The sequence below is a fragment of the Pan troglodytes genome, chromosome 10 (assembly GCF_028858775.2).
Source record: "Pan troglodytes isolate AG18354 chromosome 10, NHGRI_mPanTro3-v2.0_pri, whole genome shotgun sequence".
Classification (NCBI taxonomy): Eukaryota; Metazoa; Chordata; class Mammalia; order Primates; family Hominidae; genus Pan; species Pan troglodytes.
The window spans coordinates 10,885,905-10,907,565 of record NC_072408.2 but is presented as its reverse complement, the minus strand read 5'-3'; the positions used below and the strand labels follow the sequence as shown (position 1 = coordinate 10,907,565).

The 21,661-nt window shown below is 44.2% G+C and overlaps 1 protein-coding gene and 1 non-coding gene across 5 annotated transcripts in view; both read left to right on the top strand.

Annotated features, from left to right (window-relative positions):
- CRACR2A (calcium release activated channel regulator 2A) overlaps positions 1 to 21,661 on the top strand; it is a 146,637-nt gene that overhangs the window by 22,666 nt on the left and 102,310 nt on the right. The gene's annotated exons all lie outside the window — the stretch shown is intronic.
- On the top strand, positions 4,184 to 4,289 carry LOC112205086 (U6 spliceosomal RNA). Its single transcript, XR_002938950.1, has one exon. It is a non-coding gene; the product is annotated as a U6 spliceosomal RNA (small nuclear RNA).

Genomic DNA, 21,661 nt, shown 5'->3' with positions numbered 1-21,661 from the left:
ACTGCACGGAATAAACCTGCCATTTCATGTTGACCCTGAACGTGTGTAACATTTAAAAATTCTGAAAAATCTTTGAATAATCAACAGAACTGGAAACACTCGGTTCTAGTATGTGGACAACTGGTTGGGTTGGGTAGCAGCTGTCCTTTTAAAGAGACCTCCCTGCCCCCCTCTTGCATCTTCCCTACCACCTCTTGCTGACCCTCTTGCGTTCAGCCTGAGCGTTGACTGCCATCTAGCAACATTGTGCTGTTTCTCTCATAGAGTATTAAGGAGGAAGGGAAATCACTCATGTACTCATGTCTCTTCAAGGGGGAAACTGAAAACCAAGGAGGATGTCTTTTTCCAGCAGAGGGAGGAGGGCAGACTTAATATGAAAGCGATTCTTCTTCATCGGCCCCTGACCACTCGGCCCATTTCTGTTAATCTTCTGTATGCTTGAGATTGCAGCCCCTGCCTTGCCATGTCCAGGCTTTCATCTCAGGAGCTGAAAAGTGGAAGGGAAAGAACTCTGCTCTCTTCTTGCTTTTGTGCACTATCTGAGTAATTGCATGGAGACCAGCAATAAAAATGAAATACAAGACAGTCAGAAGTGTTGCTCCATTACGTGGATTCTCTCAGCAGACCCCCCAAGGCAGTGGTAGCACTAGCTCACTTTTCCAGACAAGGAAACAGTAGCAGAGTGAAGTGGCTTCACCAAGACTCATAACTCGTACACAGAAGAACTAGGATCAGAACCCAGGTTTTTCTGTCACTAGAACCTGACATTTTAGCCAATCTATCATGCTGCTCCCAAAGTCTTTTTTTTTTTTCTTGAGACAGAGTCTCGCTCTGTCACCCAGGCTGGAATGCAGTGATGCAGTCTCGGCTCACTGCAACCTCTGCCTCCCGGGTTCGGGTGATTCTCCTGCCTCAGCCTCCCAAGTAGCTGCGACTACAGGTGCGCACAACCACATCCAGCTAACTTTTGTATTTTTAGTACAGTTGGGGTTTCACCATATTGGCCAGGATGGTCTTGATCTCTTGACCTCATGACCTGCCTGCCTCGTCCTCCCAAAGTGCTGGAATTACATGCATGAGCCAGCTTACCCGGCCCCAAAGTCTTTTTAAATAAGGTGTGGTTTACAGTTAAGCCTCTCACCTTCTAAGTTTGTCATTACTGATGCTGTGGAGATGATAGTCATGACAAAGATAAGAGCAGCTCTGAAAATGGGCCAGATGGCTACATGCTGCAAAAAAGGTGGGTGACAATGTGTCTGTGGTCTCGTAACTAACATGACGGCTGTTCCTTGACAGCTTTTCCCATTTCATAGAGTGGAATTGGCTCCCCTGCCCTTTTGCTCTTTCAATCCAAGAACATGTATTGAGCACCTTCTGAATGCCAGGCACTGCGCTCGGTGTGAGTGATAAGCCTGGTGCCTGGAGGCTAGTTCAGGCAGGTCAACAGAAAGCTGCAGTGCCACCAGCTACATGTGGTATTGGTGACATGGATGCGTTGGGTTGTGTCCAGAATGTGACAAAAGAGACAAATATGCCATGGAGCAACCATGGACAACAAGGCGAGTGGCTTCCAGCTGTCTTGGGTCCTCGTCATTTTACACTACTTGATGAAGGAAGGAAGTGGGACCCAGAAGTGGTGGCTATGAGCTAAGGTATTGAGCCATCCTTCTGCCCGCAGCCCAGGATGAACATGACCACAACTGGCAGCTCTCTGGAGGCCACTCGGGGTTGAAAAGTGGGCCAAAGGAACCCTCCCTCCCTTTGCTGCTCCACCTCAGCTTTTCTCATTCCTGGCCATTTGTTTATCCTGTAAGCTGGGGTCTGGGGGTCTCCCAAAGGATCACTCACCCTGAGAGTTAGCATTCTTCCAGCGGGGCAAAATCCTCTTCCCTACTGAAGAAATTCTAAACCCAGCCAGCTGAAAGAGGAAGAGTGCAGGGGTGAGGGGAGGATGAGACCAAGAGGGCACATTCCACCTGATCTCTGAAGTCACACCTCAGCAACAGGACTTGCCCGCCAAGGCTTCTCGTCACCATGCTTTGTTGGATTTGTAATGTGCTGTTTATCTCTCTTCTCCCGCAAGTTTGCATGCAACAGCATCTGTCATCTCTGTGGTTATCTTAGAACAACTGGGGCTTTTGCTTTTTATTTATTCTTTCTCTGAGTGCAGTGCTAACCACAGCAGCCTACGGGCAGAGGGGTTGGGGAGGGAGTCAGTTGCTTTTCATTGAAATGCTATGGTCTTCAGCTGCAGCTGGTGTGAGTGCTGAAACTGTGTGAAACAAAAGTGTTGAAACTCAGTCCCAAGTGACTTCTGGGGATCCGTTGCCTGTGTTTCCTATGGATGAGTAATTAGAAATGAGTGGTTTTCAGGTTGAAAAGGAGACTCCAGAGTCCTGATGGAATACAGACAGCAGGCACGTCTAGGGCCACAGACAGGTATGTGTGCTGCTCTGTGCTGGCAGCTGTGTGCAGATACAAGAGAAGTATCCCATACCCTCCTTGCCCTCAAGGAACTTAATGACAGGAAGGAGAGCAAAATTTACAGTTGGCCTACCCTCTTGGGCCTGTTTCCTCATTACAGAAATGAATGAGGTTACACTTGATCAGTATTCCTTATTATTATTATTATTTTTGGATTCAGGAGGTACACCTGCAAGTCTGTTACATGGAGATATTGCATAATGCCGAGGTTTGGGGTTCTAATTAACCCATCACCCAAATAACGAACATAGTATGCAATAGATAGTTTTTCAGCCCTTGTTTGGCGAGTGTTTCTAATGGGGTCAGGCTGTCCCCTAGAGTAATGCCTCTCACACTTTCAAAGAAGTTAAGCCAAAAGCCCGGTATTTAGGAAATGGTTGTTTTAGGAAGAGAAGCCTAAATGGAATAAAGACAAAACCTCGAAATGACGAGATGATCTCCCTGCTTCATGCATTCTGTCTAGATCAGAGCATTTCCAAATATACACTGAACTGAAAAGGGCACAGTACAATATGCAGTGACCGCAAAGCAAGGAACCCACGCGCAGGTCTGTAACAGGAAATCTGAGACTTCATCGAGCCAATGTAGAATTAGATACTAGTTTAAATTAGCAGAGGCACCTCAAACTTGTTTATAAAGGCTGTTTTAAAAATAATATTCTTATCACATATATTTATATTTGTAGTACAATGATAAGAAATCTCTTGCAAAAATTAGCTACCATGGTTACTTCTTTGGGGTTGCCTTTTGTTCTTCCTTCTTACTCTGATATTCTCCTTCAAGATTTACCCAACAACTTTTCCCAATCCATCCTCTTCTTCTCACCGCCCATACTATAAGGATGTCATTTTAAAAGCTTTTTTTTTTTTTTTTTTTTGAGACAGAGTCTCACTCTGTTGCCAGGCTGGAGTGCAGTGGTGCGATCTCAGCTCACTGCAACCTCTGCCTCCTGGGTTCAAGCAATTCTCCCACCTTAGCCTCCCGAGTAGCTGGGACTACAGGGTGTGCCACCACGCCCGGCTAATTTTTGTATTTTTAGTAGAGATGGGTTTCACCATGTTGGCCAGGATGGTCTCCATCTCTTGACCTTTTGATCCACCCGCGTTGGCCTCCCAAAGTGCTGGGATTGCAAGTGTGAGCCACCATGCCCAGCCACTTTTTTTTTTTCTTTCTTTTCTTTCTTTTTTTTTTCTTTACTGCTAAAGACCGAATATATGCCTCAACACAGTGGGTGGGATTTCCAGACTGGAAACATGTTTTCTGTGACACTTTGTCACTATCCTGCCCCATGTCACAGCGTAATAAATTATCATGACGCTACACCTATACGTAAGACTGAGCTCACGAGACAGGATCCTGTGCTTCCTTGTTTTCTCTGCTTGCACATTTGTAATTTGATTTGGCTTGTTATCTGTACCTCAGTGAAGGTTATTTCCTTCTTCGTGTTATCATATACGGCCAGGAAAGGGGGGTAACTCATTGTAACACTTCTTTATTCTATTGTCCTCCTGTATACCTCTGATCTTTTATTTCCTTGTACTTCTTATATGAAGTGGCTTCTATTTGTCTTCTGTTAAATCTAAACTTATCCATTATAGGTAGGTGAAAGTGTTGACTACTTCATTATGTGTTCCAGTGCAGGCATGCATGAGCACGTACATATTGACAGACATATTATTTTATTAAGATTCACATTTCTGTGCTCACTTTGGCAGCACGTATACTAAAATTGGAATGATACAGAGAAGATTAGCATGGCTCCTGCACAAGATGACATGCCAAGTGTGTGCTCGCTCTCTCTCTCTCTCTGTGTATATATGTATATATATAAAATATACATATAGTATGTATTTATATATATAAAATATACATATAGTATGTATTTATATATATTAATCACATTTCCTTTTTATCCTTTTATTAAAATTAGGGCTACTTTATGCGTTTGGGTCGACCAACTTTTCTAGGAATTTTATTTCAGGTGGTAAAGAGGGTGTTTCTAAATATTTGTTACAAAAATAGGGCATCGATTGGGTAGGGTGGAGCACCACTGGATTAAATGATCTCCAAGGTCTCTGACATTCTTTGTGCAACATTTACAAAACAATGGATGACAGCCTGATTCGTGACTCAGTCAGAAAAAAAAAAAATTCTGGAGGAGAAAGTGATCAGTGAAAGCTGGGATTCTTTACAATGTCTTCTTCAATGAAGTACTGTCCGGGAAATGTGGTGCTCCTTGCCCCTGCCCCACCATCCTGGCTGCGCTTGAGAAACTGGGGAATGGAAGAAAAGAAAATACTTATTTAATTTCCCATCCAGGATCATGTGAAAACAAATTTCTGGAGTGAGGCCCACGCATCTGGAGTGTTTAAAAATCTCCCCAGAGGATCTGATGTACTCTGAGGGTTGAGAATCAGTGCGTGCAGAGGGGCGAATGGTAAAAAGATAGGCCCATGTCCTAACCGCCAGAACTGGTGAATATGACCTTATTTGGAAAAAAGAGTCTTTGCAGATGTAATGAAGTGAGGGATCTTTAGATGAGATCATCCGGGGTTATCTGGGTGGGCCCTGAATTCAGTGGCAAGTGTCTTCATAAAGAGACACACAGAGGAGGGACACAGAGAGAAGAAGGCCAAATGAAGACAGAGGCAGAGCTGGAGCGATATAGCCTCAAGCCAAGGAACCTGGAGGTACCAGAGCCGGAAGAAGCAAGGAGCAGATTCTCTGCAGGAGCCTTTAGAGGGGACACAGCGCCGCAGTCACCTCGATTTAGGACTTCTGGCCTCCAGAACTGTGAGAGAAGAAATCTGTTGTTTTAAGACACCTGGTTTTTGATAATTCGTTGGCAACCCTTATAGATCAAAACCCTGCCTAACGGGTGGAGGAGATTTGGTGAGATGGAAGAGATGTGGGAGAGCCTTTCTCATATGGAAGCAAAGTGAGTGAAAGCAGGGAGGCCTGGCTGGAGGGAAAATGGGAGGCAGGACCACTATTATAGGACAGCGACTGTCCAGGGGGAGCGGGCACTGATTCTGTGGAGAACCCACCAGAGAATATTTCCTTTTTCTAGGAAAGATGAATTCCTCTCCATTCTTCTTCTCCATTCTCTCCTGTCCTATTTTGGAAAACAGTGCTTGCTGTGCCTCCTTACACCAAAAGAGCCCAAGCAGCCCCGGAAGCGAGTTCACACTCCATTCCACAGCAGTGGGAACCAGTGAAGGGTGAGGTCGGATGTCTGAACACTTAGTGTTCTGCTGTCCATCAATGTAAGGGTCACTCCCTCCAGGGCGCACTCCACCCCTCCCCAACACCAGCAGTTCCACTTTGCGGTGGTGGCTTTATGAATCCCAGCAAAGCTATTTGTTTTGCAGCCCCAGACGGTCCGGGTGATATTGCTGACATCATTGGATGGCCCTGCCAATGTCTTAGAAGTCAGTCCCACCTGCAGATGTCTAAACTAAGTCACATCACTTCTGACAAGCTTCTCCTAAGGGACCATTTTCTCCTATGCTCAGACCACCAAGCTGGAATGAGAGCAGCCAGCCTCAGAGCACACACAATGCCAGCTGTGCTTAGTTAATAACCAGCCAGCTATCTTGGGGAGGCGTCTCGCGGGGCACTGCATGATGAAGCGCAGATCCATGCCCTACTTTCTGCAAACTTAAGCAAGTGAAACTTTCATTAACAATGCCCATGAAAGCAGAGTCCTCGCTGACTTCTCTGGCTGGCTCAGCAGGAGCCGAGAGGGTGTGAGAGGGCTTGTGCAAGAACACATCAATCTCATTTCTGGAAACTGTGCGTGCATTTCCCAGGTGTTGTTTTGAACAGTGAACTCAGAAAGGGCCAATACTCTGGGAGCAGAGAGCTCACCCTGAGTATAATATGGCCTTAAGGGTAGAGAAAAGCAATTAAACGCCGCCTGACAAGAAGAATCTAGGGACTGTGATGCACTGAGCACTAGGGCCGGGTGCTGGGGGCCTGGATTGGAAGGAGACAGGAAGAAACAGACGGGAACAACTGATGCATGATTATTCTTAGTCTTTGATTGCCAGCTCTATTGGGGATTTGACGTTACCCATTGTCCTAGAAACGAAGGAAGGGCATAGGAGTGCCTTCATTTCATTTTCTGGAAATAAACATCTTTAAAGGAAGGAGATCTCTTCCTTCTATGGACACCGTCATATGACTGACACTGTAATGTCGGTGGCTACTGATTTAATGTTGAGAGAGAGACTGCAGAATGGTAAGCACAGGCCAAAATGCAGCTGTTGGCTCCAAGGAGCAGCTTTGGGATCCCCTGGATAAGAGGCCCTGGTGGAGGTCATTCCAGGCATCCTCCTGCCTACAAGAACCCCAGCATCCTTGCCTACTATGGGCTTGAGAGAGAAAGGCCTGGCCTCTTAACATGAGATGTGGGGCTGAGGTTAGGGAGCAGGATGGAGGACCATGGCTGGAGTTGCTAAGTCTCACTGGGGCACTGAGCTGCCCCTAGGGACACCTAGGGGCATCCCTAGGCATCTCTCTGTGCCACTGAGTCAGAGACGTGTGAAAACGTTTCCAGTTGAGCAGTAGGGTATTTTGAATGCAAACACACACAGTTTCCAAACCCCCCACCACTGACCTCCTCTTATTTATTAGAAAATCCAAAAGAGTTTTCCAGGGTTGGCTGGAAGGGTGGATAAATCTGACACTAACTGGCCACCTGAACCATGGAGAGAAACAGTGTCCTCCAGAGAGCAAGCACCATTAGAGAAGCCCTATCATGGTGAGAAGGCCTAAGGCTGGTTGCTGTCCACACACAGCTCCAACCCAGAGAAAGGGAGCAGCCATGTGTCTGTGCTGCAGACATGGCATGCTACTCCATGCTCAGCACTCTAGTCAAGGCTGCAAGTATTACTGGGAACAAGACAGATAGTCCCCGGGCTCAAGGAGCTCGCAGTCCAGCAGGAGTAATAGATGTTCACTAGTTACACCAGGAATTGTTTAGTTACAATGGTCATAAATGCTAATGAGGAGCACAAAGTTCCTGAGAACATACAGTTTTGGATGTAGTCTGAAGGATCTTAAAGATCATCTTGTCCAGCCCAATCAATCCACAGATAAGGAAACTGAGGCTCAGAGAGGGGAAGGAAATAGATGAAGAGTACCTATTTAGTCAGTGACTGAGATGGGATGAGAAAGCATTTCTGATTCCCAATTCTGTTTTTGTTTAGGCTAGGGAAATTGATTTACATTTGTAGTCAGAGCCAGTTGTATCAACATTTTCATGAAGGTGTCTGGGTTTAGGAATTTCATGAAAAAGCCAGTGGATGAGAGAATGGAGGGGGACTATTCACAGCATGGTTAGGGGCTGTTTGCACAAATCCTACTTCTGGTAGCTATTCTAATAAGGCAAGGGTGAGTCCCTGTTGGTACTGTGTGTCCTGTGCTGACATCAGAAATGATAAATGTGCCTGATGCAGGAGCCACGGAGCTCATCACCCCTCAGCTGTAAGTGCTACCTCCATACGGCCTCCCAGATGCCAGCCTCACTCCACACTTCATTCTCGAGTGGCTGTGCCATTCCAGGTCCCCACAGCCTCTCATGGGTCTAGTCTCCTTACTTCTTTCTGTTTGACTTTAGCACCCACACTGTCTTCAGACTGTATGACCTTAGGCGGGTTACCTAAACTTTCTGAACCTCATGTGTAAATGAATGTGGACAATGAGGGTTATAGGTAGGGTCAATTAAGACAAGGCTCCCAGCATAGTGCCTGGTATGTATTCCATATGCACTCCCTAAAATATGTCAGGTCCTGGAACCCTTGATGACTCCTTATAACCTGCAAAATAAGGAATAACCCTGTTAGAATCCAACACATCCAAGAAGATTTTGTTGACTCCTGTTATGTGCTAGTCATTGTGCTGGGTAGTATGGTTACAGAATGAATGAGCCATGATCCCTGACCTCAGGGAGCTAAAAATGTATGGGGGTAGACATGTACACAAGTCTAATCCAGTGTGATGGGTGATGCATCAGCAACAATCACAAAAGGCCATTGAAACACTGACAGTGAGCAACCGAGTCAATTTGGCATGGCATTCAAGGCTTTCTAGCCCTCCTGTCCTATCTCTTACTCTGTCCTTGTGCCAGTGCATCCTGTTCCCTACTCACATTTTTCCAAACACGTGCTGGACGTCTTCCATCTCCCTTCCCCTCCCCACAGCCCTGGGGGTTAACATAAACACAGAGAATATAGGAAATACTAAAGAACATCATAAAAATCACCCATAAACCCAATAAACAAGATAACCACCACTGATATTGTGGTACATTTCCTTCTAGTCTTTTTTCAGTGTACATGTCTTTCCTTATTGCCCTTTTCTCATTCTGCCTTACATTTTAGTTTTTCACATGCATTTATCTCCACTAGACTATAAGCTATTTGAGGAGAAGAATAACGTTTCACTCACTTTTTTTTTTTTTTTTGAGACATGATTGAGACTCTGTTGCCCAGACTGGAGTACAGTGGTGTGATCATGGCTCACTTACTGCAACCTCAAACTCCTAGGTTCAAGAGAGCCTCCCAAGTAGCTAGGACTACAGGCATGTACCACTGCACTTGGCTAGTTTTTTCTTTTGCTCTCTCTCTCTTTTTCTTTCTTTCCTTCTTTCTTTCTTTTCTTTTCTTTTTTTTTTTTTTTTTAGAGACGGGGTCTTGCTATGTTGCCCAGGCTGGTCTCAAATTCCTGGGCTCAAGCGACCCTCTTGCCTCAGCCTCCCAAAGTGCTGTGATTACAGGTGTGAGTCATCATGCCTGGCCTCACTTGCTTTTTACCCCGCTCCTAACACAGCATCTTATACTAGGAGTCACTCTGTAAATGTTAGCTGAATAGAGCCGCTAGGTGAATTTGTTTGGCTTTGGAATTCTGCATGTAATCACTGTTGAGAAAGCAGCTTTGCTGTGCTGGTGCGTGCTGCTTATTTAAAACTCAGGCATTCTCATGAGCAGTAGAAAGTGCTGGCCAGTCAACCACTCTGCTGAGTGGGTGAGGGAAGAGACTAAAAATCCATAATAATTCAACAAGTGGCTGAGCCACAGGCGGGTAATAAAGTGAGTTCTGCATCCTGCATGGGGTTGTGTTGGAAAGCAGCTCTGCCCGCCATGATTCGACTTTGTCTTGCTTTAGAATGAGACAGTTGATACTGGCAAATCTTTCTTTATCCCTTCTGATCAAAAATAATGTTGGCGTTTCACCTGGGTGGGAGTGGGTGAGATTTTCTTCTCTAAGAAGTCAGTTTTGGCTCTAAAATACTCTGGTTAGATTAAAATGTAAGAGGCTCTTGAGCGAGGATTGGAAGTGGGAATAACACAGGCTCTCTTCCAAAAAGCTCGGGGTGGGGAGGCTGGGACCAGGTCAGGAGGAGAATTCACTCAGCACGCCACAGGTCAATGCAAAGCAGAGCACACGAGAGAGAATGTTGTGAGGGATTAACGCAGTAGAAAACGTTAGAGCATCAGGATCCCGTCGAGACCTGTGGCAGGCACAAGAGCCTGGCGGTGTATTAAGTACCCTCCATTTTTATTTGTTTCTTTTTTCTTTTGCTTCTTTCTTTCTTTCTTTCTTTCTTTCTTTCTTTCTTTCTTTCTTTCTTTCTTCCTCTCTCTCTCCCTCCCTCCCCCCTCCCCCTCCCTCCCTTCCTTTCTCTCTCTCTCTCTTTCCTTTTTCTCTTTCTCTCTTTCTTTCCTTCTTTCTTTCTTTTTCTTTCTCTCTCTTTCTTCCTTTCCTTCTTTCTTTCTTTTTCTTTCTTTCTTCCTCTCTCTCCCTCCCTCCCTCCCTTCCTTTCTCTCTCTTTCTTTCTTTCTTTTTCTTTTTTTTTATTATACTTTAAGTTTTAGGGTACATGTGCACATTGTGCAGGTTAGTTACATATGTATACATGTGCCATGCTGGTGCGCTGCACCCACTAACTCGTCATCTAGCATTAGGTATATCTCCCAATGCTACCCCTCCCCCCTCCCCCCACCCACCACAGTCCCCAGAGTGTGATATTCCCCTTCCTGTGTCCATGTGATCTCATTGTTCAGTTCCCACCTATGAGTGAGAATATGCGGTGTTTGGTTTTTTGTTCTTGCGATAGTTTACTGAGAATGATGGTTTCCAATTTCATCCATGTCCCTACAAAGGACATGAACTCATCATTTTTTATGGCTGCATAGTATTCCATGGTGTATATGTGCCACATTTTCTTAATCCAGTCTATCATTGTTGGACATTTGGGTTGGTTCCAAGTCTTTGCTATCGTGAATAATGCCGCAATAAACATACGTGTGCATGTGTCTTTATAGCAGCATGATTTATAGTCATTTGGGTATATACCCAGTAATGGGATGGCTGGGTCAAATGGTATTTCTAGTTCTAGATCCTTGAGGAATCGCCACACTGACTTCCACAATGGTTGAACTAGTTTACAGTCCCACCAACAGTGTAAAAGTGTTCCTATTTCTCCACGTCCTCTCCAGCACCTGTTGTTTCCTGACTTTTTAATGATTGCCATTCTAACTGGTGTGAGATGATATCTCATAGTGGTTTTGATTTGCATTTCTCTGATGGCCAGTGGTGATGAGCATTTTTTCATGTATTTTTTGGCTGCATAGATGTCTTCTTTTGAGAAGTGTCTGTTCATGTCCTTCGCCCACTTTTTGATGGGGTTGTTTGTTTTTTTCTTGTAAATTTGTTTGAGTTCATTGTAGATTCTGGATATTAGCCCTTTGTCAGATGAGTAGGTTGCGAAAATTTTCTCCCATGTTGTAGGTTGCCTGTTCACTCTGATGGTAGTTTCTTTTGCTGTGCAGAAGCTATTTAGTTTAATTAGTTCCCATTTGTCAATTTTGGCTTTTGTTGCCATTGCTTTTGGTGTTTTGGACATGAAGTCCTTGCCCACGCCTATGTCCTGAATGGTAATGCCTAGGTTTTCTTCTAGGGTTTTTATGGTTTTAGGTCTAACGTTTAAATCTTTAATCCATCTCGAATTGATTTTTGTATAAGGTGTAAGGAAGGGATCCAGTTTCAGCTTTCTACATATGGCTAGCCAGTTTTCCCAGCACCATTTATTAAATAGGGAATCCTTTCCCCATTGCTTGTTTTTCTCAGGTTTGTCAAAGATCAGATAGTTGTAGGTATGCGGCGTTATTTCTGAGGGCTCTGTTCTGTTCCATTGATCTATATCTCTGTTTTGGTACCAGTACCATGCTGTTTTGGTTACTGTAGCCTTGTAGTATAGTTTGAAGTCAGGTAGTGTGATGCCTCCAGCTTTGTTCTTTTGGCTTAGGATTGACTTGGTGATGCGGGCTCTTTTTTGGTTCCATATGAACTTTAAAGTAGTTTTTTCCAATTCTGTGAAGAAAGTCATTGGTAGCTTGATGGGGATGGCATTGAATCTGTAAATTACCTTGGGCAGTATGGCCATTTTCACGATATTGATTCTTCCTACCCATGAGCATGGAATGTTCTTCCATTTGTTTATATCCTCTTTTATTTCCTTGAGCAGTGGTTTGTAGTTCTCCTTGAAGAGGTCCTTCACATCCCTTGTAAGTTGGATTCCTAGGTATTTTATTCTCTTTGAAGCAATTGTGAATGGGAGTTCGCTCATGATTTGGCTCTCTGTTTGTCTGTTGTTGGTGTATAAGAATGCTTGTGATTTTTGTACATTGATTTTGTATCCTGAGACTTTGCTGAAGTTGCTTATCAGCTTAAGGAGATTTTGGGCTGAGACGATGGGGTTTTCTAGATAAACAATCATGTCGTCTGCAAACAGGGACAATTTGACTTCCTCTTTTCCTAATTGAATACCCTTTATTTCCTTCTCCTGCCTGATTGCCCTGGCCAGAACTTCCAACACTATGTTGAATAGGAGCGGTGAGAGAGGGCATCCCTGTCTTGTGACAGTTTTCAAAGGGAATGCTTCCAGTTTTTGCCCATTCAGTATGATATTGGCTGTGGGTTTGTCATAGATAGATCTTATTATTTTGAAATACGTCCCATCAATACCTAATTTATTGAGAGTTTTTAGCATGAAGGGTTGTTGAATTTTGTCAAAGGCTTTTTCTGCATCTATTGAGATAATCATGTGGTTTTTGTCTTCGGCTCTGTTTATATACTGGATTACATTTATTGATTTGCGTATATTGAACCAGCCTTGCATCCCAGGGATGAAGCCCACTTGATCATGGTGGATAAGCTTTTTGATGTGCTGCTGGATTTGGTTTGCCAGTATTTTATTGAGGATTTTTGCATCAATGTTCATCAAGGATATTGGTCTAAAATTCTCTTTTTTGGTTGTGTCTCTGCCCGGCTTTGGTATCAGAATGATGCTGGCCTCATAAAATGAGTTAGGGAGGATTCCCTCTTTTTCTATTGATTGGAATAGTTTCAGAAGGAATGGTACCAGTTCCTCCTTGTACCTCTGGTAGAATTCAGCTGTGAATCCATCTGGTCCTGGACTCTTTTTGGTTGGTAAACTATTGATTATTGCCACAATTTCAGAGCCTGTTATTGGTCTATTCAGAGATTCAACTTCTTCCTGGTTTAGTCTTGGGAGAGTGTATGTGTCGAGGAATGTATCCATTTCTTCTAGATTTTCTAGTTTATTTGCGTAGAGGTGTTTGTAGTATTCTCTGATGGTAGTTTGTATTTCTGTGGGATCAGTGGTGATATCCCCTTTATCATTTTTTACTGTGTCTATTTGATTCTTCTCTCTTTTTTTCTTTATTAGTCTTGCTAGCGGTCTATCAATTTTGTTGATCCTTTCAAAAAACCAGCTCCTGGATTCATTGATTTTTTGAAGGGTTTTTTGTGTCTCTATTTCCTTCAGTTCTGCTCTGATTTTAGTTATTTCTTGCCTTCTGCTAGCTTTTGAATGTGTTTGCTCTTGCTTTTCTAGTTCTTTTAATTGTGATGTTAGGGTGTCAATTTTGGATCTTTCCTGCTTTCTCTTGTGGGCATTTAGTGCTATAAATTTCCCTCTACACACTGCTTTGAATGCGTCCCAGAGATTCTGGTATGTTGTGTCTTTGTTCTCGTTGGTTTCAAAGAACATCTTTATTTCTGCCTTCATTTCGTTATGTACCCAGTAGTCATTCAGGAGCAGGTTGTTCAGTTTCCATGTAGTTGAGTGGCTTTGAGTGAGATTCTTAATCCTGAGTTCTAGTTTGATTGCACTGTGGTCTGAGAGATAGTTTGTTATAATTTCTGTTCTTTTACATTTGCTGAGGAGAGCTTTACTTCCAAGTATGTGGTCAATTTTGGAATAGGTGTGGTGTGGTGCTGAAAAAAATGTATATTCTGTTGATTTGGGGTGGAGAGTTCTGTAGATGTCTATTAGGTCTGCTTGGTGCAGAGCTGAGTTCAATTCCTGGGTATCCTTGTTGGCTTTCTGTCTCGTTGATCTGTCTAATGTTGACAGTGGGGTGTTAAAGTGTCCCATTATTAATGTGTGGGAGTCTAAGTCTCTTTGTAGGTCACTCAGGACTTGCTTTATGAATCTGGGTGCTCCTGTATTGGGTGCATATATATTTAGGATAGTTAGCTCCTCTTGTTGAATTGATCCCTTTACCATTATGTAATGGCCTTCTTTGTCTCTTTTGATCTTTGTTGGTTTAAAGTCTGTTTTATCAGAGACTAGGATTGCAACCCCTGCCTTTTTTTGTTTTCCATTTGCTTGGTAGATCTTCCTCCATCCTTTTATTTTCAGCCTATGTGTGTCTCTGCACGTGAGATGGGTTTCCTGAATACAGCACACTGATGGGTCTTGACTCTTTATCCAACTTGCCAGTCTGTGTCTTTTAATTGGAGCATTTAGTCCATTTACATTTAAAGTTAATATTGTTATGTGTGAATTTGATCCTGTCATTATGATGTTAGCTGGTGATTTTGCTCGTTAGTTGATGCAGTTTCTTCCTAGTCTCGATGGTCTTTACATTTTGGCATGATTTTGCAGCGGCTGGTACTGGTTGTTCCTTTCCATGTTTAGCGCTTCCTTCAGGAGCTCTTTTAGGGCAGGCCTGGTGGTGACAAAATCTCTCAGCATTTGCTTGTCTGTAAAGTATTTTATTTCTCCTTCACTTATGAAGCTTAGTTTGGCTGGATATGAAATTCTGGGTTGAAAATTCTTTTCTTTAAGAATGTTGAATATTGGCCCCCACTCTCTTCTGGCTTGTAGGGTTTCTGCCGAGAGATCCGCTGTTAGTCTGATGGGCTTCCCTTTGAGGGTAACCCGACCTTTCTCTCTGACTGCCCTTAACATTTTTTCCTTCATTTCAACTTTGGTGAATCTGACAATTATGTGTCTTGGAGTTGCTCTTCTCGAGGAGTATCTTTGTGGCGTTCTCTGTATTTCCTGAATCTGAACGTTGGCCTGCCTTGCTAGATTGGGGAAGTTCTCCTGGATAATATCCTGCAGAGTGTTTTCCAACTTGGTTCCATTCTCCCCATCACTTTCAGGTACACCAATCAGACGTAGATTTGGTCTTTTCACATAGTCCCATATTTCTTGGAGGCTTTGCTCATTTCTTTTTATTCTTTTTTCTCTAAACTTCCCTTCTCACTTCTTTTCATTCATTTCATCTTCCATTGCTGATACCCTTTCTTCCAGTTGATCGCATCGGCTCCTGAGGCTTCTGCATTCTTCACGTAGTTCTCGAGCCTTGGTTTTCAGCTCCATCAGCTCCTTTAAGCACTTCTCTGTATTGGTTATTCTAGTTATACATTCTTCTAAATTTTTTTCAAAGTTTTCAACTTCTTTACCTTTGGTTTGAATGTCCTCCCGTAGCTCAGAGTAATTTGATCGTCTGAAGCCTTCTTCTCTCAGCTCGTCAAAGTCATTCTCCATCCAGCTTTGTTCCGTTGCTGGTGAGGAACTGCGTTCCTTTGGAGGAGGAGAGGCGCTCTGCGTTTTAGGGTTTCCAGTTTTTCTGTTCTGTTTTTCCCCCATCTTTGTGGTTTTATCTACTTTTGGTCTTTGATGATGGTGATGTACAGATGGGTTTTCGGTGTGGATGTCCTTTCTGTTTGTTAGTTTTCCTTCTAACAGACAGGACCCTCAGCTGCAGGTCTGTTGGAATACCCTGCCGTGTGAGGTGTCAGTGTGCCCCTGCTGGGGGGGTGCCTCCCAGTTAGGCTGCTCGGGGGTCAGGGGTCAGGGACCCACTTGAGGAGGCAGTCTGCCCGTTCTCAGATCTCCAGCTGCGTGCTGGGAGAACCACTGCTCTCTTCAAAGCTGTCAGACAGGGACATTTAAGTCTGCAGAGGTTACTGCTGTCTTTTTGTTTGTCTGTGCCCTGCCCCCAGAGGTGGAGCCTACAGAGGCAGGCAGGCCTCCTTGAGCTGTGGTGGGCTCCACCCAGTTGGAGCTTCTGGGCTGCTTTGTTTACCTAATCAAGCCTGGGCAATGGCGGGCGCCCCTCCCCCAGCCTCGCTGCCGCCTTGCAGTTTGATCTCAGACTGCTGTGCTAGCAACCAGCGAGACTCCGTGGGCGTAGGACCCTCCGAGCCAGGTGTGGGATATAGTCTCCTGGTGCGCCGTTTTTTAAGCCGGTCTGAAAAGCGCAGTATTCGGGTGGGAGTGACCCGATTTTCCAGGTGCGTCCGTCACCCCTTTCTTTGACTCGGAAAGGGAACTCCCTGACCCCTTGTGCTTCCCAAGTGAGGCAATGCCTCGCCCTGCTTCGGCTCGCGCACGGTGCGCGCACCCACTGACCTGCGCCCACTGTCTGGCACTCCCTATGAACCCGGTACCTCAGATGGAAATGCAGAAATCACCCGTCTTCTGCGTCGCTCACGCTGGGAGCTGTAGACCGGAGCTGTTCCTATTCGGCCATCTTGGCTCCTCTCTCTTTCTTTTTCTTTCTTTCTTTTCTTTTTCTTTCTTTCTTTCTTTCTTGAGATAGAGTTTCGCTATCCTTGCCTAGACTGCATTGCAATGGCACGATCTCAGCTCACTGCAACTTCCGCCTCCTGGGTTCAAGCGATTCTCCTGCCTCAGCTTCTTCAGTAACTGGGATTACAGGCGCCTGCCACCACACCCAGCTAATTTTTTGTGTTTTTAGTAGAGATGGGGTTTCACCATGTTGGCCAGGCTGGTCTTGAACTCCTGACCTCAGTTGATCCACCTGCCTCAGCCTCCCAAAGTGCTGGGATTATAGGCGTGAGCCACTGTACCTGGCCACCTTCCATTTTTATAAAAAATGTAGGAAATTCATTGGTGTGGATGGCAGCAGGACAATGAAAGCAGATATAAGAGAGATAAGTCCATTCACAATCTGAGATTTTTATTTGGATATGGCAGGATTTTTGTTATTTAGATGTCTTTTTTCTTGAAAGAGAATATGGTATAGCAGAGGCTGTTTCTAGTATTAAATATCTCAGAGGGAATTTCATTACCAGATCAAGGAAAGAGTCTGCATGGTTTTGGCTTCTGATGAAAAGCATCTAAAACCAAGTTAAATCAAAGAGAACCCTTAAACAAATCATTGATTTGGGTGATGCAAAGAAACCTCAGTCAGAGAGCCTCTTTTGGAGCATGAAAGGAGGGGAACTATGCAGGGCTCAGCCTTTGAGACTACATTCCGGGATCGGATTTCCTATCTCTGCACACCATTAGAAAGAAATGAAATGGACAGGATCTGGTGATTTACCTACTATGGAGGAGGACAAGAGGAGCCCGAGGCCCAAGGAGGCCAAGTGACTTTCCCGAGGTTAGGACATCAGCGGTGACATGGGGGAATATGCTTTTTTAAAAAAAAATCCCAAGTCTGGTTTTCTTTCTGCACCTCTACATTGCCTGTGGGAGGTAAGGGATTCAGTAGAAAGAGCATGGGTTTGAGATGTGCTTGGTTGGAATCCAGCCTCCATTTCCTCATCTGCACATAACCGAGGCTGTGTTAATCATAACATCTGCTGTGTTAACTCCCCCAAAACATTCTCTCTTGGGTGCTCTACTTTGCTTTAACCTGTGGCCTCCTGAGCAAATTCCCCTCCTGAGCAAATTCCCCTCCTGACCTGGTCCCAGTCTCCCCACCCTGAAGTTTTTGGAAAGGAGCCTGTGTTATTCCTACTTTCAACCCTAACTCAAGGAGTCCAGGAGTTGTTCCTGTCTGCTCAAGTAGGACCTCCAGCTTCTTGTAAACTCTCCTCCAGCCTCACACACTCACTGGCTCACTCATCCATTCAGGTGCTTTTCTGGATGCCAGGGATACAACTGTGAACCAAAGAGACACCTGCCTTCATGGAGCTTACACTCCAGACCAGCGCTGCACATCAGAAATGCAACATGAGCCACTTGTATAATTTTCCATTTTGGCCACATTGTTTTAAAAAAGTAAAAGAAACAGATGAAATTCATTGTAATAACATTTTGTTTAACCTAATACATGCAACATATAATCATTTCAGCATGCAGTCACTCTAAAAATTATTAACGAGATCTTTTACATTCCTTTCTTTTGAACTCAGTCTTTGAAATCTCTTTTGCTCTTACATCTCACTTTAGACTGTCCACAGTTCAAGTGCTCACCTTCATATGTGGCTTGTGGCTACTGTATTGGACAATACAGGTCTATGGCTTGGGATCAAGACTCTGCCATCCCCCCAAGGCATGGAAACTGGGAGAAGAGCATCCCTGCAAGCCCGGCTGCTTGAGAGAGAATGCTGCCCGCTCCACAAAGGTGTCTTCACCCGGGGCCCTCGGTTCCACCCACTGGAGCATGCTGAGCTCATGCAAAAAGAGGAAGGATGCCCACGCCCCTGGGTCCTGACCTAGTCTGTGGGTTCAGGCGAGGGAACAACACTGTACTATCTTCCCTATGATGATAATAGTAATAATATAATTAGCACTTAAAGCACTAAGTACGGGTCATACCCTGTGCTAAGCACTTTCTGTGTGCTGTGTATCTTATCATCTTCACAACAACTTTATGAGAGGTGCTGTTATCATCCATGTTTAACACAGGAGAAATTGGCTCAGAGAAGATAAATAACTTCCTGAGGATCACAGGTAGGAAGTGGCAGAGCTGGGACTTGAACCCAGGGCTGTCTAAAACCAAAGCCTAGTGTTCTTAAGACAGAGTGGGATCCATCTAGGGTCACTTGGGAACCGAGCACAGGATCCTGAGCCTCATCTAAGGCGCTCTTCATCCATTCAAAGGCCACACCGCCGAGTTGGGATGCTTTGGAGATGGAGGTGTCATTGAAGATGACTAAGTGTCACATGGAGGAGTATATGGGAGACATCTGGCATCCCCAGGCCCAGCCCTCCACAGCTGTCAACCAGGATCCATAACTGCTGGCATGTTCTTATTACAAATAAGATAGCGTAATCTTTGAAACCCGTATAATAATGTAGGTGTATTACAAATAAGATAGTGACTCATAAATGAGAGGCATAAATGACAAAATCCTTTGTGTACTCTGAAGCACCATATAAAAGTGTGCTCTCATCATTTTATGGTTATTGCTGTTGTTATCGTTCAGTCGGTGGTGTGTCCAGGGAGCTTACCCTAGCCCGGATCGCAGTGGTAGGCCTGCAATATCAAGTGGCAGCTGAGAACATAACCTGACTTGAATGTTCTGTGGCCACTGGGTCCCAGCACTTGGAAGTATTTGAGTTGTGCATATGGATATATTGCAGTAAAAGCCCACTGTGCAGATGAGCTAATTAGCCAGGTGTTTTCAGCATTTGCCAACTTGCCCAGTGCTGAAATCAGTCTTCATGTTCAGCTTTGGTGGCCAGGAGCACTCCTGGCTCTTCAGAGCATTGTTAGAGAGACACTTAGAAACAAGCAGACATGATGGAGGGGGTACAGCCTCATTCTGAAGTCCCAGGATAGGCTAGAGGCCAGGAAGCCAGCCTCTAGCATCTGGAAGAGAAGGCCCATCGACTGCTGCGGGTTTCCTGGGCATTTCTCGTGACCTTGCTAAATGGGATTATCCTGAAGAGCATCCAAATCCCATTCACTCTCTAAGCCCAGTTTAAATCCCACTCGCTCCACAGAAGCCTTTCCTGACATTTCAGCTCCTGTCCTCTCCCCATCTAAAGTCCTGTGGTATGGAACGCCTGTGCCATCCACTTAGACACTGAAGTGTCCTGGCGTGTTGTACAAAGCGTCTCCCAAAAGTTCATGGAAAATGCATATTATTAAAAAAAAATACAAGAATTTCAAAATTGTTTTAGCACCAAAATAAACTCATACTAACTTGGTATAACATCTGAACAGGATCTAGTTTGAGTCACTAAGAAGGAAAAGACATCAGTTTGAAAAGAGCCCCTATCAAAGCAACACAAATTCTGCTAAAATTGAAGCAAAAACAAACAACAAATTTGTAGAGAAGCTTGGGCAGGAGAATTGTGAAATTATTGATGCTTTACAAGAAGTTCATGGGGACAATGCCCCCCAAAAATCAGCATTTACAAATGGACAGCTCATTTTAAGAAGGGATGAGATGGTATTGAAGATGAAGCCCATAGCAGCAGACCATCCACATCAATTTGCAAGGAAGATACATCTTGTTGTGCCCTAACTAAAAAGGACCAATGTTTAACAGAACTAACGATGGCCAACACCATAGACATCTCAACTGGTTTAGCTTACATAATATTGACTGAAACATTAAAATTGAGCAAACTTTCCACTCAATGTTTGACAAAACCCTTCTGCCCAGATCAGCTGCAGACAAGAGCAGAGCTTTCAATGGAACTTTCAAACAAGTGGGATCAAGACCCTGAAGGACTTCTTTGAAGAACTGTAACAGGGGATGAAACAGGGCTTTTTCAGTATGATCCTGAAAACAAAGCACAATCAAACCAAGAGGTGGAAGTGGCCCAGTTAAAGCAAATGTGGACCAGTCAAGAGCAGAGGTCATGGCAATGGTCTTTTGGAATGCTCAAGGCATTTTGCTTGTTGACTTTCTGAAGAGCCAAAGAACAATAACATCTGCTTATTATGAGAGCATTTATTATGAGAAAGCCAAAGCATTAGAAGAAAAACACCTAAAAAAAAAAAAAAAAGCCTTGGAGAGTGTCACCAGAGAGTCCTCCACCAGGATGATGCTCCCGCTCCTTCTTCTCTTCAGACAAGGGCAATTTCAAGAGAGGTTTGGTGGGAAATCATCAGGCATCCACTGTACAGTTCTGATTTGGCTCCTTCTGACTTCTTTTTGTTTTCTAATCTTAAATCTTTAAAGGGCACTCATTTTTCTTCAGTTAATAATGCAAAAAAACTGCATTGACATGATTAAGTTCCCAGGACCCTCATTTCTTTAGGGATGGACTATATGGCTGTTGTCATTGCTTAAAAAAGTGTATCAAACATGATGGAACTTATGTTGGGAAATCAAGTTTATAGTTGTAATTTTCATCTTTTAATTTCATTTTTGTGAACTTTTTGAAGTCCCCTTTTATTGTTAGCTACATGTTGTTGTCTGGTTTAACCTTTACTTTCACATTCCTGGCCTTCAGTGACCTCTCCCAGTGACAATCATATGTGGATTTGGGACATCTCTGATGACCTATCTGGTTGGTAAACTGTACCTTGTTTCAGACTGGGTTTGAGGGAGCCGTTTCATTATTATAAGTACGTGTGATGTTCTTAACTAACTTTTCATGTGGCTTTGCAAGCTGTCTAGGCATCCAAAACATACACCCTTTGAGACTCAGGTTGGTCTCTTGTAATCTCAGCCTCCATCTTAGAATAGCTGTCTTACTTACCTTGGTTGTACTCAGTGACAGCATATTGCTGGGATATTGAGTGAAGGGCTAGTGCCACCGTCCAAATTAGCTCCCTCTCATACTAGCCACTCACAGAATACTGTTAACTTTCCTTGTACTGCAGTTACCATGATTTATATCATATATTCACTCATTTGTTAAAGCCTTTCCCCCAACCCACTGGGAGACCTATTTGCTTCTTCGCCATATCCCATGCACCCAGTGCCTGGAACCTGGTAGGGGGTCTGTAAAGACTAGATCAATAAATGCATGAATTAATTAGCATGGTCACTCTAGGAGATGGCAAGGTTTGGGACAAGAGAGTTCAGATCTGGGGCTCAGTGGCTTTCTGAATCCCTCAGCTGTAAAGAGAAGTAAGGTCTGCTACAGATGGACAGCGGAATAATGGAAAATACATTGGCCTAGAAGTCAGGG